This window comes from Molothrus aeneus, chromosome 4 (genome assembly GCF_037042795.1).
Source record: "Molothrus aeneus isolate 106 chromosome 4, BPBGC_Maene_1.0, whole genome shotgun sequence".
NCBI lineage: Eukaryota > Metazoa > Chordata > Aves > Passeriformes > Icteridae > Molothrus > Molothrus aeneus.
In genome coordinates, this window is record NC_089649.1 from 64,465,045 (window position 1) to 64,489,245 (window position 24,201).

At 40.9% G+C, this 24,201-nt stretch overlaps 1 protein-coding gene across 12 annotated transcripts in view; it reads right to left on the reverse strand.

Annotated features, from left to right (window-relative positions):
- ADD1 (adducin 1) overlaps window positions 1-23,933 on the reverse strand; it is a 63,787-nt gene extending 39,854 nt beyond the window's left edge. For 8 of the 12 annotated variants that reach the window (XM_066548697.1, XM_066548694.1, XM_066548693.1 and 5 more), the window contains exon 1: window positions 23,806-23,932. The gene's annotated coding sequence lies outside the window, so the exon portion shown is untranslated. Of the gene's footprint in view, window positions 1-23,676; window positions 23,696-23,805 lie in introns of those variants that run through there. The other 4 variants (XM_066548698.1, XM_066548696.1, XM_066548692.1 and 1 more) reach the window with 3 other exon arrangements.
- Between the last annotated feature and the right edge of the window lie 268 nt (window positions 23,934-24,201).

The window sequence follows — 24,201 nt, forward strand, 5'->3', positions numbered from 1 at the left end:
CCATTTCTAGCATCAAAAGATTTTGTGAAAAACTAACAGTTTCAAACCTACTCATTAACTCAACATCAAAATTACCTTTCTTTCACTTCTTTGACTCAGAGACTTATCTACTAGTTCCATACACTTCTCATACAGCATTTCTGGAAGTGTTCCCTGCATAAACTCATGAAAGATTAGGGAAAGTGATAACAGAGAACAAAATGTCACACTGTTCATAAAACACAAAGCAACTCTCTAAATAAGTATCTTAAGCCACAGACACCTAAGCTTTTCTGCTGAAACTCTCAGAGCTTCACAAATGTATCACAAAATTTGCATGCAAATGACAAAACAGGAATTTCATCAGTGTCTTTTGCATGTCTTCAGACACAGAGAGCAAGTATGGATTCTGCAAGATCATAATGTATTTTTCTATTGTTTCTTGTCAGATGAGCACCAATGGTGGTTATGGCAGTGGAGACACTTCTTCCCACTGCCTCGGTGTCTATTAGCCCCAGAAACAATTCTTTAACAGTTCAGTGAAAAACATGGGCTTCAGTTTTATTGTTCACAGCAGTCTCATGGTTTTCAGATAAATTTATTTCATGAAGTTACTCCAATACTGAGATTAAAACCTGCACTTAAAAAGCCCCCCAAATGAGTCCTTATAATTACCCTGCCAAATACTACTGAAGCTGATTTGCCGGCAATTTTATTTCAGAAATCTGATTCCCAATTCAAGTAAGTTTCTTGATTCTGTGGTTTTTACTTAATGATAGTGTAATATCATAAATGCATTTTAACACAGCTAATGCAAAGGAGTACAAATGGAGACAAAAATTTCACCAGAAATACTCAATGCTGAAAAGGCAAAATTTGAAGGGAATTCAGGATCTGTCATAGATCACAACACAGAAATCATCAAGATTATCCTGTGGCCAGGTGTTCTACCATAACAGCAAAATCAAAGAAAAACAGAAATAGAAAATAACCTTCCCTAACTTAAAAAACTCACCATTACTACAATATTGTTTCACCCACTTCAATAATGGACATGAAATATCAGGGTTCATAGAAGGGCTACAAAAACAGTCTGGAGAGTAGAAGTGTAACTTGTAGGATCAGTAGCTTGGCATATTCAGTGAACCAGAAAGATTAACTGGTCACAGAGGTGACAGGGCCTTTCAGCCCTGCTAACAAAAGTATGGAGACATGTAACACTTGGGAGTGAATAACAGACACATTTGCCCTTGAACAGAGATGGAAATTTCCTAACCACATGTATACAATACTGAGTCAGTAACTTAGCTTTAAAAACCTTTGTGGAACCCATGTTTTAATACAACTTCCAGAATTCCTTCTACTACCTGTCTGCACTGAGATCAGAATCTGCTCTGATATCTATGAACCTGTTGTATTGCACTAAATAGTTTATTTAGTAGTTGTTCTGCACTGGGTAACGGGAGTTTTGTACTGAGTGTGATATTTCATGTAGATTATTCCCCCTTCCTCATCACATGGTTTCTCCCCATGCACTCCTTTGTACACCCCGGTGGTCTGCCCCATGGATGGCCCTCCCCAGTGGCATCCCATGGGCCACGGTCCCCTCTCCCCGCCCCCATCCCCTGGGGGATAAACCCCACTGCAGGTACAGGTCCGGCCTCTTGTGCCACCTGGGTGGTCGCTGGGGCCGGCAGTGTCCCCTCCCAAGCCACTGAACAGGAAACTCGTCCCCACGTGGTGGAAGAGCGCTCCTCGTCTTTCATCTTCAGCCCATGCAGGTCCGTGTGGGCTTGGGTTCCAGCTGGACCCATACAAAGCCCAGAGGACCACGGATTATTGCACTGCCCTTCCTGCTTCAGCTTCGGGAAAAATAACTTCCACAGGCACAATATGTTCATGTTATTTACAGCTTCCAATGCATTTCCAGTTTTCTAACGCCTTTTTTTTTTTTTATAGCACCTTCCTGTGCTGGTAGGCTGCTGACAGCTGGAGACTGAATGTCAGATTCAGAGACAGAACCAAAAATCCTCCTTAATCCTTCTCCTACGCTCAGGTCAAACTGATCAGACTCGCTATCAGGACAAGTTTTCTGTCAGAACAGGTAGAACAACTCTTCTTATTTTTTAACTGTCTTCAGTAGCACAAAATGCAAATTCCTGAATCATTTAGGAATACCTTACCCAAGAAATTTCAGCTACAAAACCTACAAAATTTCAGAATACCTTAGCAGGTCTCACTGGCTTCTTCGATGCATTCAGCAGTTTACTCCATGGAAACTGACTTGCTCAGCTTAATGTTTTTTAAATGTTAAGTTTAACAGCCTGTATAATAAAAAGGGCTGCACTGGAAACACCATCACTCTATGCTTATTGACAATTTTTTGAACAGAAAACATTGGTGCCAAGTATTTTTCCAGCCTGCTTTATTGGGGCAATAAAATTCACCATTGCTGTCACAGAGACTCAGCTACACACAATGAACAGAACTGCACAAGAGTGAGTCAAGTCACTAATTTACACTTTCATCCTCTACTTGTGCAGAAAGCACCAAGACAACGTAAAATTAAAATATTTTTCAGGCTATTAAAATTCATGGATGGTGGCAGCAGTACCAGAGACTGAATGGATATTTACTTTTGCTATCAGGGTCACTAGTCCATACAAATAAAGAGGTTTAACCCAAATACTGCTTATTTTTAGGTTTCTGTGAACCCACATGCACTTCCCAAGCCTCACACCAAACACACCAATAAGCCACTGCCCTGAGACTTTTGAACCCAGGTCAAATCAGATCACCAGCTTTCCAAGGGCAGGGCCCCAGCTTTATCCAAGAAGTAAAGCTCGATCAGCATGTCTGACCCAAAAATGAACACTGCCTCTAAACTGAAGTTATAAAAGCTGCTAAACTTCTAATTCCAAGACTGGATTTGTAAAAAAGACACAAATGTACACATAAGTTTCTTAAAGAAAGTCACCAATGCACTGAAGCAAAATTAGATGTTCCATTTGCCAATGTAATTAATCAGGTAAGAAAATGTCCATAATTTCCATATACAATAATTTGAAATCAGATTTTCTTAGGAAACAACACCCTTAAAGCCCTGAAAGTCCCCAGATTCCCTAAGAGTACTCCACATAGCCCCAAGAAGGAAAGCCATCTGCATTTACCAGAGGACAATGCACAGGACAATTTCAGAGAGGGGCAGTGGTGGCACCTGTGGCTTTAGACAGCAATGAGAGCAAGGCCAGGACCTGTGAGTGAGGCCAAGGTTTTACCTCGTCCCTGTAAACCTGGGGCGCTCCTGACACAGCAGCTCAGGAGGAAGAGGACACAGCACAGGCTCTTCCCACAGAGGAGCTGCATGGGAGCTGTGCAGGTCAGAAGCAGCTGTAGCAGAAGGCAGAAGACTCCAGAGCCCCTTTGAACACTGCACACACTATCAGTTTCAAGCTGCTAAAACATGCTGCTGACAAGGTAAAGAAGCAAAGTGAAAAAGCCCCTCCACTATGCAATGTGACCACAGTAGCATAGTTTCACTTTACCCATAAGGTTTTATAATTTTTCTGATGGTATTACCTATACAGCACTCCCCTTCTTTTAGAATGTCCCGTCCCTTTCATTTAAAATCAGATGTGAAAATATAATTTTATTTACATGCTTGTTGGGTTTTTCAACAAGGTCATACTAGATCAGTGTCTAGGGAAAAAAGAGATCTCAAACATATACCCAATGCTATCACAAATACCAAAAAAACCTGAAAAACTTATGCTTAAAATGTAAAATAACTATAATGCTCACCATTGTCAAACCTTTCAAAAAGCACTGTGACTAACAAAAGCTCCTACCTATGACAGAAGAACTTAAAACTCATTTTTCAACAGGAATAGATACTTCTCTGGTACTTTAAAAATGCAAGAAATTTCAGTAACTTTTAGTATTCACACCTAAAATATCAGTACCCCAATGCATAAAGGATCAACTGAATGCAGCAGTGCTCAGGCAAAGCGGCCCCATTCTGGCCAGGATCCAGTTATTTTCATGGAGACTGAACAGCAAGGGATGAGATTTCTGAAGCCTGCTGGCAATGAACAGAGCAATGTCATTTAACCCTTTGAACTACTCTGCAACAGTAACTTCTTCCAGAACAGCTGGATGACATTTGGTATCTTTATTTATTGACAGGGGACAGAAAAGTAGTTAAGACTTTTTCCCTCAGTGACATACAAATAATAAAAATATTGCCTTCGACTTGGTAAAACTACAGTTTCATTTTGTGCAAGCATGAGAGCTATTTTATGGGTTTGGTTGGGTTTTTCAAATGTTAATTTAGCTTAAAAACTGAAAAAATTTCTGAATCTGGAAGGAAGAATCTGTTGACATAGTCATTTGGACACTACCCTCTGGAACAGAAGATATCCTGGGATAAACTCTTAAACTGATCAGATACAAAAACCCCAAACCAGATCATTTTAGATTTAAATACAATTGTAGAGACAATGTTAGAGTAAATTTAAAAGTACTGTATTCCAAGGGTTCAAGTCAGCCATAGAATTTATCATAATCTTAAGGGGAATCCCACACTACAGTCTGAGGATACAAACCCCACAGACAGTAACAGTGAAGGTGGCGTGCCCAAAATCCCTCTGAACTGCCTATGGACACACAGGAACACAGACACCAAGACTCAGCTTGTTTAGCTCATCTCTAACATGGAAAAGACCACACCTAAATGAAACATTTTCCATTTATTATTACTGATAAGAAGCTGAAGCTGGAAGGTTTAAAAAAGTTGAGTATGAAAAGATTCTGTATGGGGTTTGATCCACAAGACATCTAAGTCTAGACCTACTGGAGTTAATAAATAAAGACTGAAGGTTTTGGGTGTTTTTAATTAAGAAATCTACTAACAAACTGAAATGCTAAAATTCAAGCACATGAATTGTCAGATTTTGAGTTTCAGTTTGCTCTGATTGTGGGTTTTATGGAAGAGTTTTGAAAAAAAAAGATTGCAAAATTTAAATATTCTACTTCAATTTCTTCATTCACTAGAAATTATTGGACCTTAATAACAGCTCTTTCTTAAGCTCTTACACATCCTGATTTGGAGAGAAGATATTCCTATTCAAGCAAGGGCAAACAAAAAGTACATAAGCAAATCAGTTTTGCTTTCCAGGCTGAAAAAGTATTAGTACATTCCTTACATACAGCAACAGTGCCACTGAAGCTAGGTTGTACAAAGTGACAGCTAATTTTGTGATGGCAAGGCTTCACAATCATTAACCCTGCTTGGGTTTTCTCTGCTCCTGCTCTGAGATACAGTTTTGGAACAAAATAAAAGTTACTTGCCTATCCATCAACAGTGAAAATTAGTTTTCAGAGATTTGACTTACACCCTCACCCTTTTTTTTTTTTTTAAAAGATGTATACTTCATGATGCCATTTTTACTTGAATCAGAGGTAGACTAAACCTGCCCTTTTAAAAACAATATTCCATTTTTTTGATGGATTTGTGAGGCAAGGACATCATAAATCTTAAGTATACTCTGGCAGCACTTGTTGTTACTCAAAATTATGTAATAACCCCTTAGCATCAAATTTAAGAATCCATTAATTTCTTTACATTTTCCAGGAAATGTTAATACAGTTATAAAGAAATAGTGTGGTTGTTCCAAAAGGTTAGGAAAGCACGCAAGGAAGGATGAAGAGGCTAAGTAACAGAATGTGCCACTACCTGGAAACTGCCAAAAGGAGAAATTCAAGTTTCTTGATGAATTCATGACTGATACACCCTCAACTTCAGAGATCCTACAGCACATGCCTCACAAGTAAAAACCCTGCATTATTATAAGATTGGTTAGTTGAGATTTTTGAGATGGATCTAACCTGAATATTCATTACTAGATGCATGAATTCTGCCATTTTTTTCTGGCAGAGTATCCAAGTAACTCAGAAACATCTACATGATTAGAGAGTGCAGGCATTATGCTGGAACCAGCAAGTTTGATATATAAGCAGCACAAATGTTGTGGATGGGTGTGTTACCAGATCAAGCAAGAAGACAGTGAATCAAAGCACATAAATAAAGTAGAAGCTTAATATGAAAACTAGAGGTTTCAAGCAGGCTTGAATCGGACGAAGGCAGCAGAGATGTTGAATTTTTCATTACTTTCTCCTTCATGTTCAACTTGGGTTTTTCTGAGTGACACCTCCCAGTTCTCTTATATGATGGGGGAGGGAGAGAAAGATAGAAAATTACATCAATTATGACACCATTTATTCTCTCAACACAGTAGAATTGGACAGTTTTAAAAAGCCTGTATGCAGGAGGAAACAAATATATTTGAAGAATGCAAAGCTAAGTATTAATCTTGAGATAAACCTTCCATGTGAGATTTTATACTGCACTTGCACATAAAAACAGTTTTGAAATGTGAACCTCACATATGCATTGTCATTCTATTTCCAAACAGACAGCTAACAGTCAGGACTATTCAAACTCAAAAAAATTATTTTGCATAGTGCTTAACTGGATATTTGTAAATCCTTCAGGTAGCTGAAAAATTTTAGGAAAACAGTGGTTACACCATCTTTTATCCACCTTACACTAAACATCTCTGGAGAGTATTTAACATACATGCCCTACACAAAGGATATTAACGCTATCTTCATAGAAGTCCCAGAAGTGCAGTAAGACAAAGTTCATGTCATTGCACAGCTCCCAAAGCCAAGAGCATTCTCTTTTCCATCTCAAAATGTTCCTGATGACTTTAACCTACAGATTAAAACATATCAACTATAAATTAAAGTGTTACTAGAACTCATTTTCCTGCATTAGATTGTTCTTCTTTCCATATTAGGAAATAACATGTCAATAAACCCCTACAAACTCTATTTTAGGAGCAGCTTATCTGTGTTTTTCTTTTTCACAGGCAAGTGTGAATGTGCTCCCCACCCAAAAATTATTCAGTTTCCTACTTCTGGGTAAACCTCAAGGGTCATGTACACCCACATGGTAACAGATGAAAGCCCAAGAGAAAACCATCTTCCTGACTGTGCCGCCTCCCTCGGCAGGCAAGTATTACTCAACTGAAGATGGCTGCATAAATTAACATCATGTAAACTCACAATTTCTCTTCCAGCTCAGATTCTCATTGTTTCCACCTGACAGTGGCAAAAAGATGTTATTTACTCTCCTCTGTAGGGTTTCAGAATTATATCTGGAGAGAAAAGCAGCAGTCCAGTTCCTCTAGTCACTGCAAACAAATGTAAACATGGTGTTTATTGGCCATTTCAGTGAAGCCACTTTCAGAATCAGGAGCAGTCCAGATTTGAACATTTCAGCAATCTCAGCCATTCTCACACTTTCTACTAGATCTACTTCTTTACTTTTGAACCAGGACCTTCCTGCTCTGCAGAGGGTTACATTACTTGGTTGAAGACGGAACAGAACAAAGCAGCATGCACAAAACACAGAAGGACAGGCACCAAGCATGGCCCAGAGGTTCTGTTTGCATTGCAGGAGGACAAGGACCAGAATGGCTGTCGAGCTCACTCACACAGCACAGCCCAGGTACACTGACACAGCAACTCACCCTCTGCTGGTACAGAGGCTGCATTCCCTGAAGAGGCCAGGCTGGATGCATTTACATTTTGGGTGTTTTCAGCCATGACCCCAAAACCCCAGGAGAGGCACATCAGCTCTCCCTCCTCTCTTGCACACACACAGCTTTGAGAGCACCAGCCCCAAGCACACAAGGCCTCTGTTAAGGTTCATCCCCAAACATTACCTAAAGACAGACACACACACCATTTTGCACAGCTTTAATGTTCTACAAAACTAATTTAAAATCACTACTAAACCCAAAAGAACAAAACTGAACTTGTGCTTCTGGGCATTGTGGACTTACTGAACTCAAGTCCCAGTGTAAAACACGCAAGGCTCCTGTTTGACACATAACCCTGCTTCCAGATTATGGATGGATAATGTTCATTTTAAAGACTATCTCTAGGCAGGGATTATTTTAGTTGACAAACATTTGAAGATTAATAGGAAAAAAGCCAGTGTTTTTACAGATCTATCTTGTTATTGGTTGTCTAAAACAAACTCCACTGGCTATAATATCAACTTTATTGACTTTTATTCAGATGCCTATCCAAGCAACAGCTACTCTATCCACAGACAGGATGTACTCTCATCCTTCAACCTTACCACCACCAATACCAAGAAAACTTCTAAAAATACAGTACCAGTACTCCTGTTTATGTTTGACTAGTAGTGACCAGAGACTTCTCCCCACTGTGTTCTAAAAATCACACCCTGCCAGCACAGGGCTTATAATTCCAGAAACAGAAATTTAAGTTAAAAATAATGAACATCAAGGATACAAAGATGTGTCAAATCAGTTGGGAGTCAGAAAAGGATCCTGAATAATTCACACAGCACTAAGTACTTTCATTCCTGACTCAAGCTGTAAAATGAACTCTTTCTAGAAACCCAACTGCTGCTGTTTTATTGCCAAAATATGTATGTGCAGTTCTTTCAAGTTCACTGAGAGGCTGCTGGCATCAAAAATCGCAAAGCACCATGACATGTATGCAGCGTTCAAAGCCAGAATTCTAAACCCAGCTTTTAAAGAGATTTCCCGAACAGCGTGCAGCCGGATTCAGGCCAGCAGCTTCTGCCCATGTGAAGCCCAAGTGATCTCAACAAAACCTTAGAAATTGGTAAGCAGCTCTCCAAGGAGAGGAGCCAAACAACTGTGTCAAATGGAAACAATAATCACTTGCATCAAAGCTGAACTGTGGTATTTGTTTTTACAACAGTTGTATTTTATATGTAGAAAAATCCACTCCCAAAGTCTTTCTTTCCATTTAGTCTAAGTGCACCATGCTCTCTCCAGAGCACAGTATTATTTTCACTCTTCCTTGTGGGAAGTCATCTCCACACTGGGCTGGCCAGAGGGCTGAGTCTACACATCTGTGTGTGTGGCCATGCTGGGAGCTGCCAGACAGAGCAGGGGAGGGAACATGGAAACGAGCCCTGCCAATCCAAACCTGCAATCACATCTGCTCAACACAAGTTCCTGCCCTCAAGGGATTTCCATAGGATCTAACACGTCCACAAACTTAAGTGCATATTAGGCCCCAAGCAAGTCCCACTTTGTCAGAGTTGTTCAGTAACAAAGCATCTAACAAAGCTTATGAAACACAACAGAAATCTTTCCAAAATGTATTCTGTAGGGCCCCATGATGAATGGTATTTACTATCCCATTTTTAACAGCTACCTTTCTATGCCTATCCAGAAACCAGTATACTCTATGAAGTCTGTCCCAGAAGTCCCCACACAAGATATATATAATTTACATTGGCCATTATTCTTCGAAGGTAGAAATTAGAAGATCCAGATCTTACAGCTTTTCTCTTTTTTTTTTAAACCAAAACAAGCCCAGCAATTTTATTGTTCAAATATAAAGCCTGATGTTTATTCAGTCAACTGCCCTGATTTCATTAGGAAGAGATTCTGTAGTGTTCTTCTTTGTATACAAGGACTTTCTGTAGCTGTCAGAGTCAAAACCATTTGGGGTTTTATAAGCAACTGTCAAACTCATACTAATGGTTTAACTCTCAAAATATCCTGATTAACTATGGCCTGTGTGCAGTTTTAAGAACAGAATAACACACACGCACTTGCAGCAATGTAACAATTTCAGCTTTACACCACGACAAAAGTTACATATGTTCTAACATTCCAAGCATAGCTGATATAAAATGTAAAATCTTATTTTGCACTATGCTAAGCTCTTGACTGTAACAATACTTCATAGCAGAAAGTCCCATGGGCCAAGATAGAATGTGACTTTTTATAAAGTGTGCAAACATAATACGTGTAAAAAAATCTTACAGAAATCCCCGGTGTGAGGCAATCCAGATTTTGAAACCTGTTTCTGACCTTACTGGACCAACATATTTTTCTATTTACTTCAGTTTTTCTCATCTGTCTTCTCCAAACTAAACCAACCTTCATTTTCTCTCCTTTGTCATATTTGCTCACTATTTTATTTCCTATTAGTACCAGACACTACAGAATTTCATAAATCTATCAGCTAGCAACAGACAGATAATGCTTCATTTCCCCTTTTTAATCTCCAGAACCCCATCAACATTGATTACATTCAGATGGCTTTATGAAGAGCTCCAATGACACACAATAGCAATATACCTCACCAGCTTCAATTATTCTTACTTATAGGTCTCTTATCAACCTTACCTGAACTTTCTTGATGTCATCCTTAAGTTCCCTGCTCTCCTCCAAGTCTCAAGCAAGCTATACAAGGCTTATCTCAAATTAACTTGTTTCCATTTTCTAGAACTTTCATAACCTAGGAAGAAGCTGATGGCAGCAGAAGCCAAACCACCCATTGTCCAGTAACTGCACTGCGTCTCCCTGCTGCAAATCCCTCCTGTGCCGGTGCTGCAGACCCCACCCTCCCCACAAGCCACACCTCGACATCTTTTCCCAGGGACTCTGATCTAAAGCAGAGGTCCTGGAAAGGAGATGCACACACTGTTCTTTGGGAGGGAAACAAGACTTGTCTGATTCATCCTCCGAAGATCAAACTGCATAGCAACATGAACTTTCACTTCATAAAACAGTTAAGATTTTATGTGTTTGTGAGGCACAGCGTCAACATGAAAAATCACCTCTAAGGACAGTCACCTTTTAAAAAAGGGACACCAGCTAACAAGACATGATATTAAAAAAAAGTTGATATAACTCTCATGAAATAAGAGATGCCAGATCTAAACACGCTGCTGAAAATACAAATTATTCCAACACTGACTGCTTCCTTTCCAGAACTAGCTTTAGCATAGGCCATATCTGCAGGGAATGCTATTCTAGAGCACACAATAAATAAAAGATTAATTCAATTTAAGACAACTGAGCAATACTCCACTTCAATTTTGACAGATAAAAGGACTAAAAAGAAAAAAAGTCTAGAAATTAATATACAGCCAGCTTTCTGTCTATTAACTTTTAGATTTTTTTTTCCTTTTTAGTCTTTTTTCTTCTCTCTGAGGTTTAATAGTATATTATCAGTTAACAAACATATTATCTGGCTCAACAGAAGCAGGAAACTGTTAAGTTTGCAATGTCATATGCCTTAAACAAATTAGAAGAAAATAATTGTTTGACTTTTCAGTAATTATTTCTATTACTCCAAGGCAATAACACTATTTATTTTAATCTGACACCTTTTCAGCTACCATGACAAATCCAATACAGTCTAATTTTAAAACATACTTCAAGAATAAAAAGTCAAGACAATCACCTTGTAGAGTTTTCTTATGGCACACACATTAATACATACTTTCAAAATGCCAGCATTTATAAACAAATTCTCCTCATTAGAAGAGCCTTGAAATGACATCTGCTAAGTCATCCATGCTCTGGAGACAACTGACTAACAGTTTCAGACTTTGGGACTTGTCTTTTAATACATGAGACTCTCTCTAGTCCACACCTGTTCCACAATAAATGACAAGACAGAATGTCTAAATAATACAACAGGTTAAATGCAATTTACTCAACATTCACATAACAATAAACACTTACTCAAGCTTTAAAGTATTAACTATTATTTAACTGTCAATCACTGTTCTCCCAGAATTGTATTTAGGGATGTAACTTAGCTAACACTAACACTTAAACATGTGCAAAGTACCATTTATGTCATTGACATTATACCCATGTAATTATTTACCATTCATACTAATTACTATGTGTAAATCCAGCAATTTAAAGGGATAAGATTTGGTTCTTAGTCTTCTATATTACTTTTGAAAACATCAGAATACTGTTAAATTTATGAATTGAGAAAAATAATCTTAGCACACAGAGAGGGCTGGACACAGCTTTGGAAATTATTTAGACCAAAAATCAACAGGAAATTCAACCAACAGCTGAAGGGAAGTCAATAAAAACGTTAAGCACAGTCAGGAAGGAACCTTTCAAACATCATTAAATTTCTAACCTGTCCTATCCAAACTACTTTCCATGCTTGAACTTCCTTCCTAAAATGAAGCTTTCTAGATGAACATTTAGAACAAATAAGTAACAGAGATGGAGAACAGAAAAATACAAAGCAGTTACTGTATTTCTGCACCTATAAAAACCACATCCAGTAACACAAGCTACTGAAATAGATAAAACAATTGCCCAAATGAGTGTTTATAAGTTCCCTCCTGGGTCTGAAATACCTCAGAAGGAATTAAATCATGATTTAACATGTCTTAACAATTGAATGAATTAGAAAAATACTGCAACCTCAGGCAACATTAATTTCTCAATTTGCCAATTAGTGTTCTTCTCTCAGGGAGAACACAGTAGAACCCTTTTCTTTGTCAAGTCTCCTTTAAAACCATCATTTTCTAAAAGGCAGAGATATAGGAGTGTCTTTTATTAGTGCAACAGCACAATGCTTTCTCAGAAAATAATATTCCAAATTTATTAGATGGCCAGTCTTAGGACAATACACAGGAACAACAGGGCAACACACAGCAAAATGGTATAGGGTGTTTTCACTACAACAACCCTTCAGCTTGCACCAATGGGAGTCATTTGTAAGCAGCTCAAAGGAGGATTTTCAGAGAAATATGAAGACAATGACATAGCTGGGCATGTGCTGTGGGCAGCTCCCTTCAATCACACAGGACAGAAGCAGCAGAAAACAATACAGGATTCATTACAAAATCTATTGAACTATGCTGCATTGACTTGGGGTTTCTTAAGGCAAAACTCAACATACAGGCACTAGAAAAAACACAATGTAGCATATTCTATTAAACAATATTTGAAACATCCTACTTGTCTAACACTTCTTATCCCCTGATATAAGCATTTCTATACCTCAGAATGCAACTGGTGCACTTGTCCAAGAAAGAGACCCCCCATGTAGCCACGGGTATCGGGGCAGTATCTGGTCAAGTTATTGCACCATCCTTAGTTAAAGACAGGAATCATGGGAACAAATGGATATTCCAGGTCAAGCAGCTCAAATCCCAAGGTAGGGTGGAAAACAACATTACATCCCCTCCCCCTCCTTACATAAGCTAACCAGCTCCACCTTAAAGACAGCCTTACTCCACTACTCCTAAGGGAAGGCTGTTGCAGACTCCTATGCCTCCGTTGCTTAGGAACCATCTTTTCTAATTTCCAGATTAGGTTTGTTCTTGGATAGTTTATACCCATTTGTTCTAACACCTCAAGCAGAAAAAGCTCTTTTTATCCACCTGTGTTGTTTCACTTGTTTTTATGAAGAGCAACCTCTTCCATGATTTGTTTCCCCAGATCAAACACGACACTCTCTGAGTTCCAGGAATTAGTCCCTGGATCTCTTTTAGTCCAAATGTCCTTTTTACTTGATGGTGGGTTATAGGAATTATGTGCAGCTTTTGAAGTAAGCTTTCACCAGTACCAGAAAAAGTTAATATCCCTTTACTTTAAAGAAAAATATTAGCAGGGCAACAACAGTGTACTTGTTATCCTAATACTGATCTCCACTGCTAACTCTGATAGGTTTGTCATCCTGTAGTGTTACAGTTCCTTTCATGCTCTTTGATACAACTCCTTTTCCTATTGTTCGTGTCTTAGGTCTCACCTTTGTTCTGTGCCAAACCTTCTTCTGTATTGGTGATGTTTGACATCTGATGAAGATCATGAGATTGGCACAAGAAGTAGGAAAGGATAAATGATTTTAATGAACATACTAAATCTCAAAGCTGGTCCTGACAAATTCCACTGCTTACATAGTTCCAATAAATCATCCACTGGTCATCAAGTTCTATCCATACTTGACACACCCTGTCACCACTCAATATCAATTGTCACAAAAACATCCCTCTAATTTTTACATGGAATCATACTGCACATTATATGGCTTCTAAGCTACAAGGGGTCAGCTCTAAGCATGTATCCTCTCCCAGAAGTCAGGGATACTACACAAAAGAGGTGTTAGATTTCTCTGACAAATCTTCCTCTGGTGGGAGCTGTATCACCTCATACCCTTTTCATCTTACCTCCACAGAGAACAGCTTTCCATTCTAAATTTAAACAAATCTCTGTATATTAAGGTCATACTAATGATGCAATTACTAGCCCGAATCACCTTTTCCTCTTAATGTTGTGAGTACTTTCACTGCTCTCCAGCCATCCAATATCCTTCTGCCTTGCCATTTAATAACAATTCTTGCAACTGAGTCTCTAATTACACAAATCACGTACTTCCAAATTGTAGAGTAAATGTTACACAGTTCCACTAACCTGCACCCTGCAAGCTGGGTTCCATCTTCATGGAAATAACCTTTGTAACTTCACTTCAGCATTACTTATGTGCATGTGTTGAATATGTCTTCACTGAAAATTAAGGCAAACTTTCCATGTAGTCTTTCTCAAGTATCTAAATTATTTTTAGTCTTATTTCATTACCCCCATGCTCCCTAACAAGATACATGAAGACTCTTATTCAGGTTTTCTGCTTATTCCTGATGATCCTTTTCAATTTACTATCAACCCTGCTAGATCTTGTATCTCTACTTTTTTCTACATGGAAAAACCCCAAAATTTAGTAAGAGCACAAATATTTTTTACAGTTGCCAGAATTACCTGCATTTATTGCTGCATCAGAAGTTTAGCCATGCCAGGAGTAGCTGAAAGCACCTCATCAAATAAGCCCTGAACACTGCTGTAAACCAGAATTGCAAGAACATTTGGATGCTTAACAACTTATGGAGTTGGCAATTTGAATGTTCACTTCTGCAATTACAATTATAAACAGCTTTTCATGACACTCAGACAGTTTGGGTCTTTTTGCTTTAGTTGAGCCTTTTTTTCTTGCTTTTCCCCTAAACGATGTTTGTGTAAAACATGAATAAAAATTATGCCACAAAGTCTCTTGAGAGCTAGAAAAAGGAAAGGCAAGTTAAAGCTGCTTAATTTCAGCTTCACCTCAAATCAGCCAAATAAAAAACAAGAAGAAAACCTGTATTATCAATATTTTGGCTTGAGAATAGACTGCACAGCTATTATAAAACTTACTTGGGGGTAAAAGAGGGAAAAAAAAGTCTGCAGAGACAAGGTTCCAATTTAGGACTACCATAGCAACAGAGAGAAGGGAGGGGAAAATTACCAGATTACTCTCTCAGATCATCAAATCCTTGAAAGAATAAATTTAGATTTGAGTTTCGGTCAAATTGACTGAATTCATCCTATTCATTAATGATAAACACATCTAATTAAGGACTAAATGAAGCAAGAAAAAACTGTAGTACAAGAAACAATGTAGGAAATACAACATTTCAGACCTCACTTTTCCTTCTACCGTAAACATTTATTTGGTATCACAACAGGTCTTCATACCAGCAACCAGTAACAGAATGATTTAGGAAGGTGGCTAGTACTGATTAAAGGTCTGCAAAGAAACAGAGCCATTTGAAATCTGCCTCATTCTTGTTAAGTGGCTTGAGTAGCTACACTACTGAAAATGGGCAATAATATTCTCCCATTTGCCTTGGGGGTGTAATGAGTGTCTGAAAATATAGTTTCAGAACAGAACATACATACATACAGAACTAACATATTTCAACAACATATGTGGGCACAGTAATGATCCCAGAAACCAGGGAATGTAGAAATAAGCTGAAGCTCCTCAAAAAAGTGACATTCTGAAAAACAAACCCAGGATAACCTAAGTAAATAATTATTCAAATGTTTTTAAATGGTGCAATTTTTAACATTCTTAATATTTCAGGATTGCTTTAATAAATGCCTAAATACAAAACTACATAAACATTATACAAAACATTAGCAATGTTTTATTAACAGTTATAATTATACATTAACTCAATGTCTGTCTGCCTGTGTGGTTTTCCACTTTGCTTTCAGTCTGCTTTAGAACTTGCACTGATCTTGATGCTGCTGAGTTATGTGGACCATCTTATACTGAGTTTCTTGCCTCTCTCCCAGAAAGAGAATTTGTGGTTGCAGCATAAAGGAACGATTTTGACAGGTGGGATGTCCACTTCTAGATCTGCCACAGTCTTTGTTGTTGACCTGGGACACTTTCATACATTAACATATGCTAATAGCTGATTTAAAAAGCAAGAACAATAGGAGTCTGTCTTTTTGGGAGAGCAGCTATCTCAATGCTTTAACCAACTCACATTAGATAGGATCCCAAACCCACTGATCCTGCAGTTGAAATAGCAAATGCAGCTACAAAGGTTTAATTTTGACATTGTGAGCTTTGCTTGAGGTGTGGAGAGTTGTCTCCCCACTTTAGTGGTAAATATTGACCCATAAAGACTCTGAGCCTCAGGCACCATTTCCACCAGCCAGAATGTTCAATTAATAAGGCTGCCCTCATAATTTGCAAGACTGCCTAAGTCCAGCTTTCCTGGCTGGCATTCAGATTTTAAGCATGTTTCCCAGCCTTCTGTTCACCACTCCTGGCTTTCGCTGAGCCGCTGCCAAAACGCTCTTTATTTCCTGGTGGCTGGGCAGGCCACAGGACACTTTCTGAGACACCTTCTTCCAAGTTGTGCAGCAAAATGTTCACTGTGTTCCCTGCTCTTGGCTCCTCCCCAGGATTCTGCAGCGAGGGAAAATAGGAGGATACGGGAAGGATTGTCATTCCACTTGTGTGAAGCAAGGGCACAGGCACCTTCGCCGGCCTCTCCTTGTCCCCAAACCAACATCTCCATTCACAGCCTGCAACTGAGTCAAGGAAAGTGTCCCAGGTCAACAACAAACACTGGCAGGTCTAGAAGTGGACATCCCACCTGTCAAAATCGTTCCCTTAGGCTGCAACCACAAATTCTACTTCCAGGGGAGAGGCAAGAAACTCAGTATAAGATGGTCCACATAACTCAGCAGCATCAAGATCAGTGCAAGTTCTAAAGCAGACTGAAAGCAAATTGGAAAACCACACAGACAGACAGACACTGAGTTAGAAGCAGCAACAGAATCAAAGAACAGGATGGTCCTCTCTGAGTCCAAGGTGTAGAAACCCACCCACCAACCTTCCTTGATAAATAAGAGATGAAACAGCTTTCCTTTGGATGAAGGATTGATATCTTATGTCCCTCTCCATCATGTATGATTCATTTGTTTTGGGAAAACCCTACAGAATTTACTAACTTTTTACCAAAATCCCTATATAACTAAACAGGAGAAAAGCCATAGATTTATATGCACAGCTGAGATCTAAGCAAACATCTAAGATCACTATTAATTTTTTCTGCCTATTAATAGATTAAAAACCATTGTAATACTGTACCATAAACATTGTACATATCCAAATAAATTTAACTGTATACTTATGGCCACCAACACTTCATAAAAAATAATTTACAAAAACAAAACCATTTTATCCTTAATTCACCCATAATAGACATAAATTTATTCCAAAATATTTCTAAGTCATCAGTTATAACTGAAATCACTAGACTATCTTTGAAGACTCACCATCTAATAAATTTTACTCTAAGTCCAAGAGGGTGGGGGGGAAAAAAAAACCCAAACAAAAAACCAAAAAACCCCACACTTTGCTATGTACTAGTAGACTTAAAAATAATATCCACAGTAAGGAAAGAAAATTTACTCTGGAATCAAAATAGAATCTTGTGCTTTACACTGAATCAGTTATTCAAATCATATGGAAATTTGAAGTGACATTTAAAAATAGAGTGACACATTAGCTGTGCAGAATTTCACCTGAAAATCATGGAAACCTTTCCAGTAACTGAAAACAACTAGAGAAAAATGACGAAACTAATGGAATATTATTTGCTACCAACTGAAGTCTTAAATGCTTTCCTATTTATCCTTTTTAAGTTCTCATGTTCCCCCTACATCCTGCGTGAGTCCCATGCTCCCTCCTGCCTTCACTGGCTCTCCAAGGCTGGCCAAGGCAGTGGCAAAAACCACTGGGGCTGGATCAGTGCTGCCCATGGCCTGCCTGGCTGTGTGACACCTGCACAGCCACACCCCTGCCCACCTGTGTGACACCTGCACAGCCACACCCCTGCCCATGGCCTGCCTGGCTGAGGCTGTGTGACACCTGCACAGCCACACCCCTGCCCATGGCCTGCCTGGCACTGGCTGTGTGACACCTGCACAGCCACACCCCTGCCCATGGCCTGCCTGGCACTGGCTGTGTGACACCTGCACAGCCACACCCCTGCCCATGGCCTGCCTGGCTGAGGCTGTGTGACACCTGCACAGCCACACCCCTGCCCATGGCCTGCCTGGCTGAGGCTGTGTGACACCTGCACAGCCACACCCCTGCCCACCTGTGTGACACCTGCACAGCCACACCCCTGCCCATGGCCTGCCTGGCACTGGCTGTGTGACACCTGCACAGCCACACCCCTGCCCATGGCCTGCCTGGCTGAGGCTGTGTGACACCTGCACAGCCACACACCTGCTGCCCAGAGCCAGCCCCAAGCCATGGCCCTCTCTCAGCAGGGACACAACTTTGGCCATCACATCTCCCTGTGCTGGCAGAAACCTTTCATGCTTGAAGTCACCACTTTCCTGTTCAATTCAGCTGGGTGTAGCTAACAGTTTTAGAAATTGAAGAGAAAAATAAATTAAGTCCCTGTAACTCTGGAACACCAAGCTGTGCTGATTCAAGGTCACCACACAAGGCTTTGCTAGACAAGATCTTTTGGATTAAAAAAATAGCCAAGTATATGGTACCTCTCAGTTAATGCACAACAGCAGCAATGTGCTCTTTCAATGAATTTTAGTTGGAATGGATGCTTTACAAGTGCACACGCTTGATAGATTTTTATAAATATTTGCAGTGACATTGCAAAATAAAGACATTGCTTAATCTGTTAAAACACCAAAGTCAGGGTATGCTTTATTCTTCATCTCCACAGTCACAATGCACCAACAGTGACTTTATGCTCAGTCATTTGTAACACACACACAGAACAGCAGCAAAAGAAAAAAACCCAAACAACAACAACACAAAACAGCCAATAGAAAAAAAAGAGAAGACAGTTTTCATGGGTCAAGGTTTCCCTCAACACTTTCTGGTTTAATCTGGCATAAGCTATAATAGAACTGAAATAGTGCATCAGACCTCTCAAGATTCAAGATGTAAAACAAGATAGAAATAAAAAGCATAAAAAGCAATACAACATATTTGAAATTTGTACAAACAAATCAAAAACAACATCCAAAAAACCTAAGTTTTTATGGCTCCAAGTCAAATTACAGTTTTTAATCCAAAATTGCTTTTAGATGTTTACTGATTCCAACCAAAAACCTAGATTTGGTTTTTTTGCCCCCTAGTCTTTGGAACATAACTGCATCACAACAATCATCTACTCATTTGATTTGGAAGTATCAAAAATCCCATAAACTGTTACTGATTAACTGCTTTTACCACTGTTTCCATGACCCCTTTACAACACTTCAGTTAGGTGTATGAAAGAAAAAACAAAATCTCAAAATTCTGAAATATTTTACTTCTTATTTTTTCAGACTTCCTGAATCTAGATCTGAAAATCATACGTAACATATGGTACAAAAATCAGTGATTTAAAAAAGACATTTGTCAATTAAAAATGCAAAGGAATGTTTGATTAGTCTGAAGAACACACATGCCAAATCCCAGTTTAAAAGAGTAGTTCATAATGTCACAGTTCTAAAACTGAATTGAGATTTGCTTTTATTTATGCTAATTTTTAATTAATCTGCAGGGAAAACCACACAAATAAGTGATAGTGAAAAACTCTTCTGACGTTTGCACTTGTTAGTGCAACTGATGTGAGTCTGAAAGGCTGATCTTTCCCTGGATAACAAGTGAATCCAGCAGAGCAGGCAGAGATCATTCCTCAGCATGCAATCCAATAAGCAAGGTCAGAGGGAGGAAGCTAGGAAGGGACTGAAGAAGTTGCTACTCCAGTTTGGCTACACCTTCAAGGACAAGGTTTTCAGCCTCTCTGAAAGGTCAGAGCCAGCCCAGCCACAGCGCAGGCACCCACTGGTCAGCCAGCCCCGGGCAGCAGTTACTCACACCCACCTCGGCCCTGAGGTGAAGAACAGTTCGACTGAAATTCCTCAGAGCAGCAGCAACATTTCAACTCATTCAAGACCAGGACCGTTTACTGAGCTGTTAACCTGAGTCCTGAAGGCAAATGAGCCCATCTCAGCTCGCCCCCGATTTGAAAAGCAGTACTTCTGAAAAGGGCGTTTCCTGGAGTCTCTTCCCCTACAGCATTTGCAACTCCCAGCCACTAAACCTTCTGAACTGAGGAGACCACAGCGAACAACATCCACTGGGCGCTGAGCAAAGAAACCAATGACTTGCTTCAATTTGACTAAAGGCTATCAAAGATAATTCTCAATAAACAACAGATGCCTGCTGAGATGGTAACAGATGTTACCATACATTCCCACAGAACCCTGTTACTGTATACATGATACCCTAAAGTGAGAGAAAAAGTAGCCAGAGAAAAGGGTAAATTTGAGGCAAAAATTACTAGAGATCAAAATCTGTATAACCAGTACTTTTTAAGCATTACTACCTCTAATGAAAAGCTTTCCTCAGGAAAGAAACTGGTTCACATGCTTTACATTTTACACCTTACTCTACTGACAGGTTGGTACAGCTCCTGCTCTCAGCCCTAGCAAAACCAGAATATTTTTGAAGAGAAATGCTGAATAAGTAGCAAGACTAGGTAATATTTTCCTATTCCCCTGAGGAGGCTGATTAAATGATATGAATGAAAACTGCCTAACTTAGGTGATCTAGGGACTTCTGCGATTTTTAAAATATATCTGCTTTTGAATCTGTTGTTATAGAAGATGCAGAACTTAACAGAAGAGCTTTGGACAGGTTCCTCAGCAGATGTCAAATGACCTGCACAATGGACTCAGCAGAGGAAACTTACATTCACATCTGCTCACAATCACTTTTCAAATATAAAGCACATGCCACCCTGAAACTGCCAAAGAAATATTTAGTTGCAGCCTGAATTACTGCCACAGTGCTATTTCACAAATCACTTTGTGGTGCAGCATGGTCCAAGAGTAAGTTCTAATTCAGGAGCCACCAAAGTCAGAAAATCCGCACGGTGTTTTCTTCATGCCCTCCTGCCTCAGGTGTCTCTGCTGTACAGCAAAAGCCACATTGATTCACTCCACTGAAGTAGGGGGCAAGTTTTATTAATATGCATCTTTCCCCTCAAAGCAGGACTGGCTCATTTGCACAGCAACATTTTGGGGTTTACAAATTACTCACTATCCACCACTGCTACAACTCCTTAATAATGAAGAAAGCTGTTCCTACCAGTCAGAAAAGCAGTGGGTGCAGGATTTACTGCCTAGGCTCCTCAGGAAGCACTTGTCACACAGAATTGTGACACAGATTGCCTAGTAGCAATCAACATGCTAAGCAGCCTTCTCCTAGTTTGAAACTTTCAATTTAAATAATTTTATTATTTAATTCTCTTTATGAACAAAATCGGCTGCTTCAAAATTCTTTTTCTTTCCTCCTATACCAAGTCATGGAATGTTGGATGAGATTTGCTAAAGGCAGTTCATGCTGTGAAATTACACTTCAAAAACCAAGACTTGGGGCAGAAGTAGTTTTAGCCCTGCTCCTGTCAAAGTCTCTCAGTGCTCAAAGGGGTTTTCTCTATCTAATTTCAGCAGATGATGCAAGTCCATACACAGAATCACAAACTGGTTTGGGTTGGAAGGGGCCTTAAAGATCACCTGGTTCTGAACCCCCTGCCAGGGGCATCTGCCACTGGACCAGGCTGCTCAGAGGCCTACCCCATACGTGCAGAATTACATTTAATATTGATGGTGAATCTCAGAGAATGAGAAGAGGTGAGTCATTTTCTCTTGGATACTTCTAAAAGAACTGTCACAGAAAAATACTGATTCAGTAAATGACCTCCTTCACTCTGCAGTATTAGTGAACCATACTCTAATGAGCTTACTGGCACAACATGCCAGCAAAAATACTTGCTTCAGATGAAGCACATTCACATTTTTCACACTTATAATCATCAAGCACAGAAAGAAAACATTCAGTCAACACAACAGTTTTTGGCTAAAAAGCACTGTCCTCAGCATAGAGCTTCATAGCAGTAAAACTACAGGACACTTCAACATGCAAACACAGTAATGCACAGCAAAGATGTAAAAATTTGCAAATGCCTCTTCCTCAAAACTCTCCCCAGAAAACCACCAAGTTTGAATTCTGTGAGGCAAATCATAGAGATCATTACATTCACTCAAGATTATATCAAATGTGCTGGCATCAAATCTGTTTACTGAATAGAAAGAAATACCAAAGCCACCTGTTTCAGAAGTCTAGCCCATAGCTGCAATTTTTCCTCACTTATTACACAAGTGCTCTTCAAAGAATATTTCCTTACTGAGAAACAGAAATTTTATACCATTATATTTAATTTAACAAAAAATGGAAGCCAATCTTAGAAATAGTTTGTATGCCTTTAAAATAAATTCTTTTGCTCTATTAAAAAAAACCAACAAACCAAAAACCCGAATTTGTGACAATTAAGGACTGTCAAGAATTCCATTGGCACATATAGTCACGTTACAAGAAGCAAAGCTGTAAACAGCCTGTCTGCAGGGAGAGACCTGTAGCGTCCAGCAGAGCACAGAGGAATTATCCAGCAGCAGTTGCAGTTTGAGAATTCATAAGCTCAAGGTAAGGTTTTGTAAAGCTCTGTATAAAAACCTAAGTCACAGAGCAAGAAAACTGAATACCTTTGGTTTACGATAACGTTGTGATCCACAGCAACTTTGCAAAAAGCAAAGAATAAAACCAAACCAGCAATGAGCTTACAGAACAGAGCTACAGCAGCATCTCACGAAAGATGTAAATTCAGTGCTGTTCCTAGCCCCCACCTCAACACAGCCATGGGTATTTTTCCAGCTTGACTGGATTTTCCCCCTCCCTAATTGCTAGTTTTAACTAAAGCCAACATAGATTAAGAATCAACCCTAAAAGCAGCACAGCGAGTGTGCAGCAATTACGTGCAGAAAGGCATGTGACATTTCACATCAAAAGCAGACCCTAGAAACGCTAAAATCTAGATACCCCTTCAAGGAGAGGAAACAAAACAACAACTGCCCGTCTGCTGCTGGTGCCCCGCCAATCCCCAACACCGCGCACACACATCCCAAACCCTCCCTCACTCCTACGTGCTCTGCGGACGATGACTTGGGCTCTCCAAAGCCCGCATTTCGCCCCGCACGGTCCGCAGGTCACCTCTGGGGCTGGCAGCAGGGGCAGCTGAAGCCGAAGGGCGGCGGGGGCAGCGCGGGCAGACGCAGCGCTCGGGTGCAATGGAGATTCCAACGCCGAGCGGCCGCTTCCTGCGGCGGCGGTGGCGGCGGCTGGAGCATCCCGGCGGGCACGGGACGGGCACGGCGCCTCCCGAGGCAGCAGGGCTGGCAGCACCTGCCCCCGCAGCTCAGCCTTCCCGCCCGGCACCGCAGCCCCGTCCTGCCCCCGCCTCCGCGGTGACCCCGAGCCCGCCGCAGCCCCTCACCGCAGGCACCCTGCGCGCAGTGGTTTTTCCGCACTGCCCGCCACGTTTTCCAGGCAGACGCGGCCCCCCGCGCTCCCCTCCGGGCTTACCGAGCCGGTTCCAGTGTCTGCGCCCCAGCCTCTCCTCGCCGCCCCCTCCTCCCGTCTCCCCCTCACAGCCCGCTCGCCGCTGGCTGCGCCCCTCAGCCTCCTCCGCACCGTCACCGCCGCGTCGCTCACCCGAGGACAGACGAGAACGGGCAGGAGCGAAGGGGCCGCGGCGGCCGGTCCCCTGACGAGGCTGTCGCTGTCTCGGTCCCCGCCTCCCGCCGCTCCCGCCGCCCCCTCAGGCACCGAGCGGCCCCCGCCCGACAGGGTGCGGCTTCCACAGCCCGCAAACCCAACAACGGCGCCGCCCATTGGCGGGAGGGCGCGCGCCGGACGAGTAAGCGGCTCTCCCATTGGCGGAGGGGAAAGGGGGGCGAGGGGCGGTGCGGCCGGGCCGCCCCTGGCGGGTCCCGCGGCTCCGGGAGCGCCGGGGGGGGGCCTGGGCGGCCGGGAACGGGCTGGGAAGAGCCTTCGGACACAGGGAAAGGCTTCTTGTGGCGCCAGATCCCAGCGGAAAGCAGCGGCGCG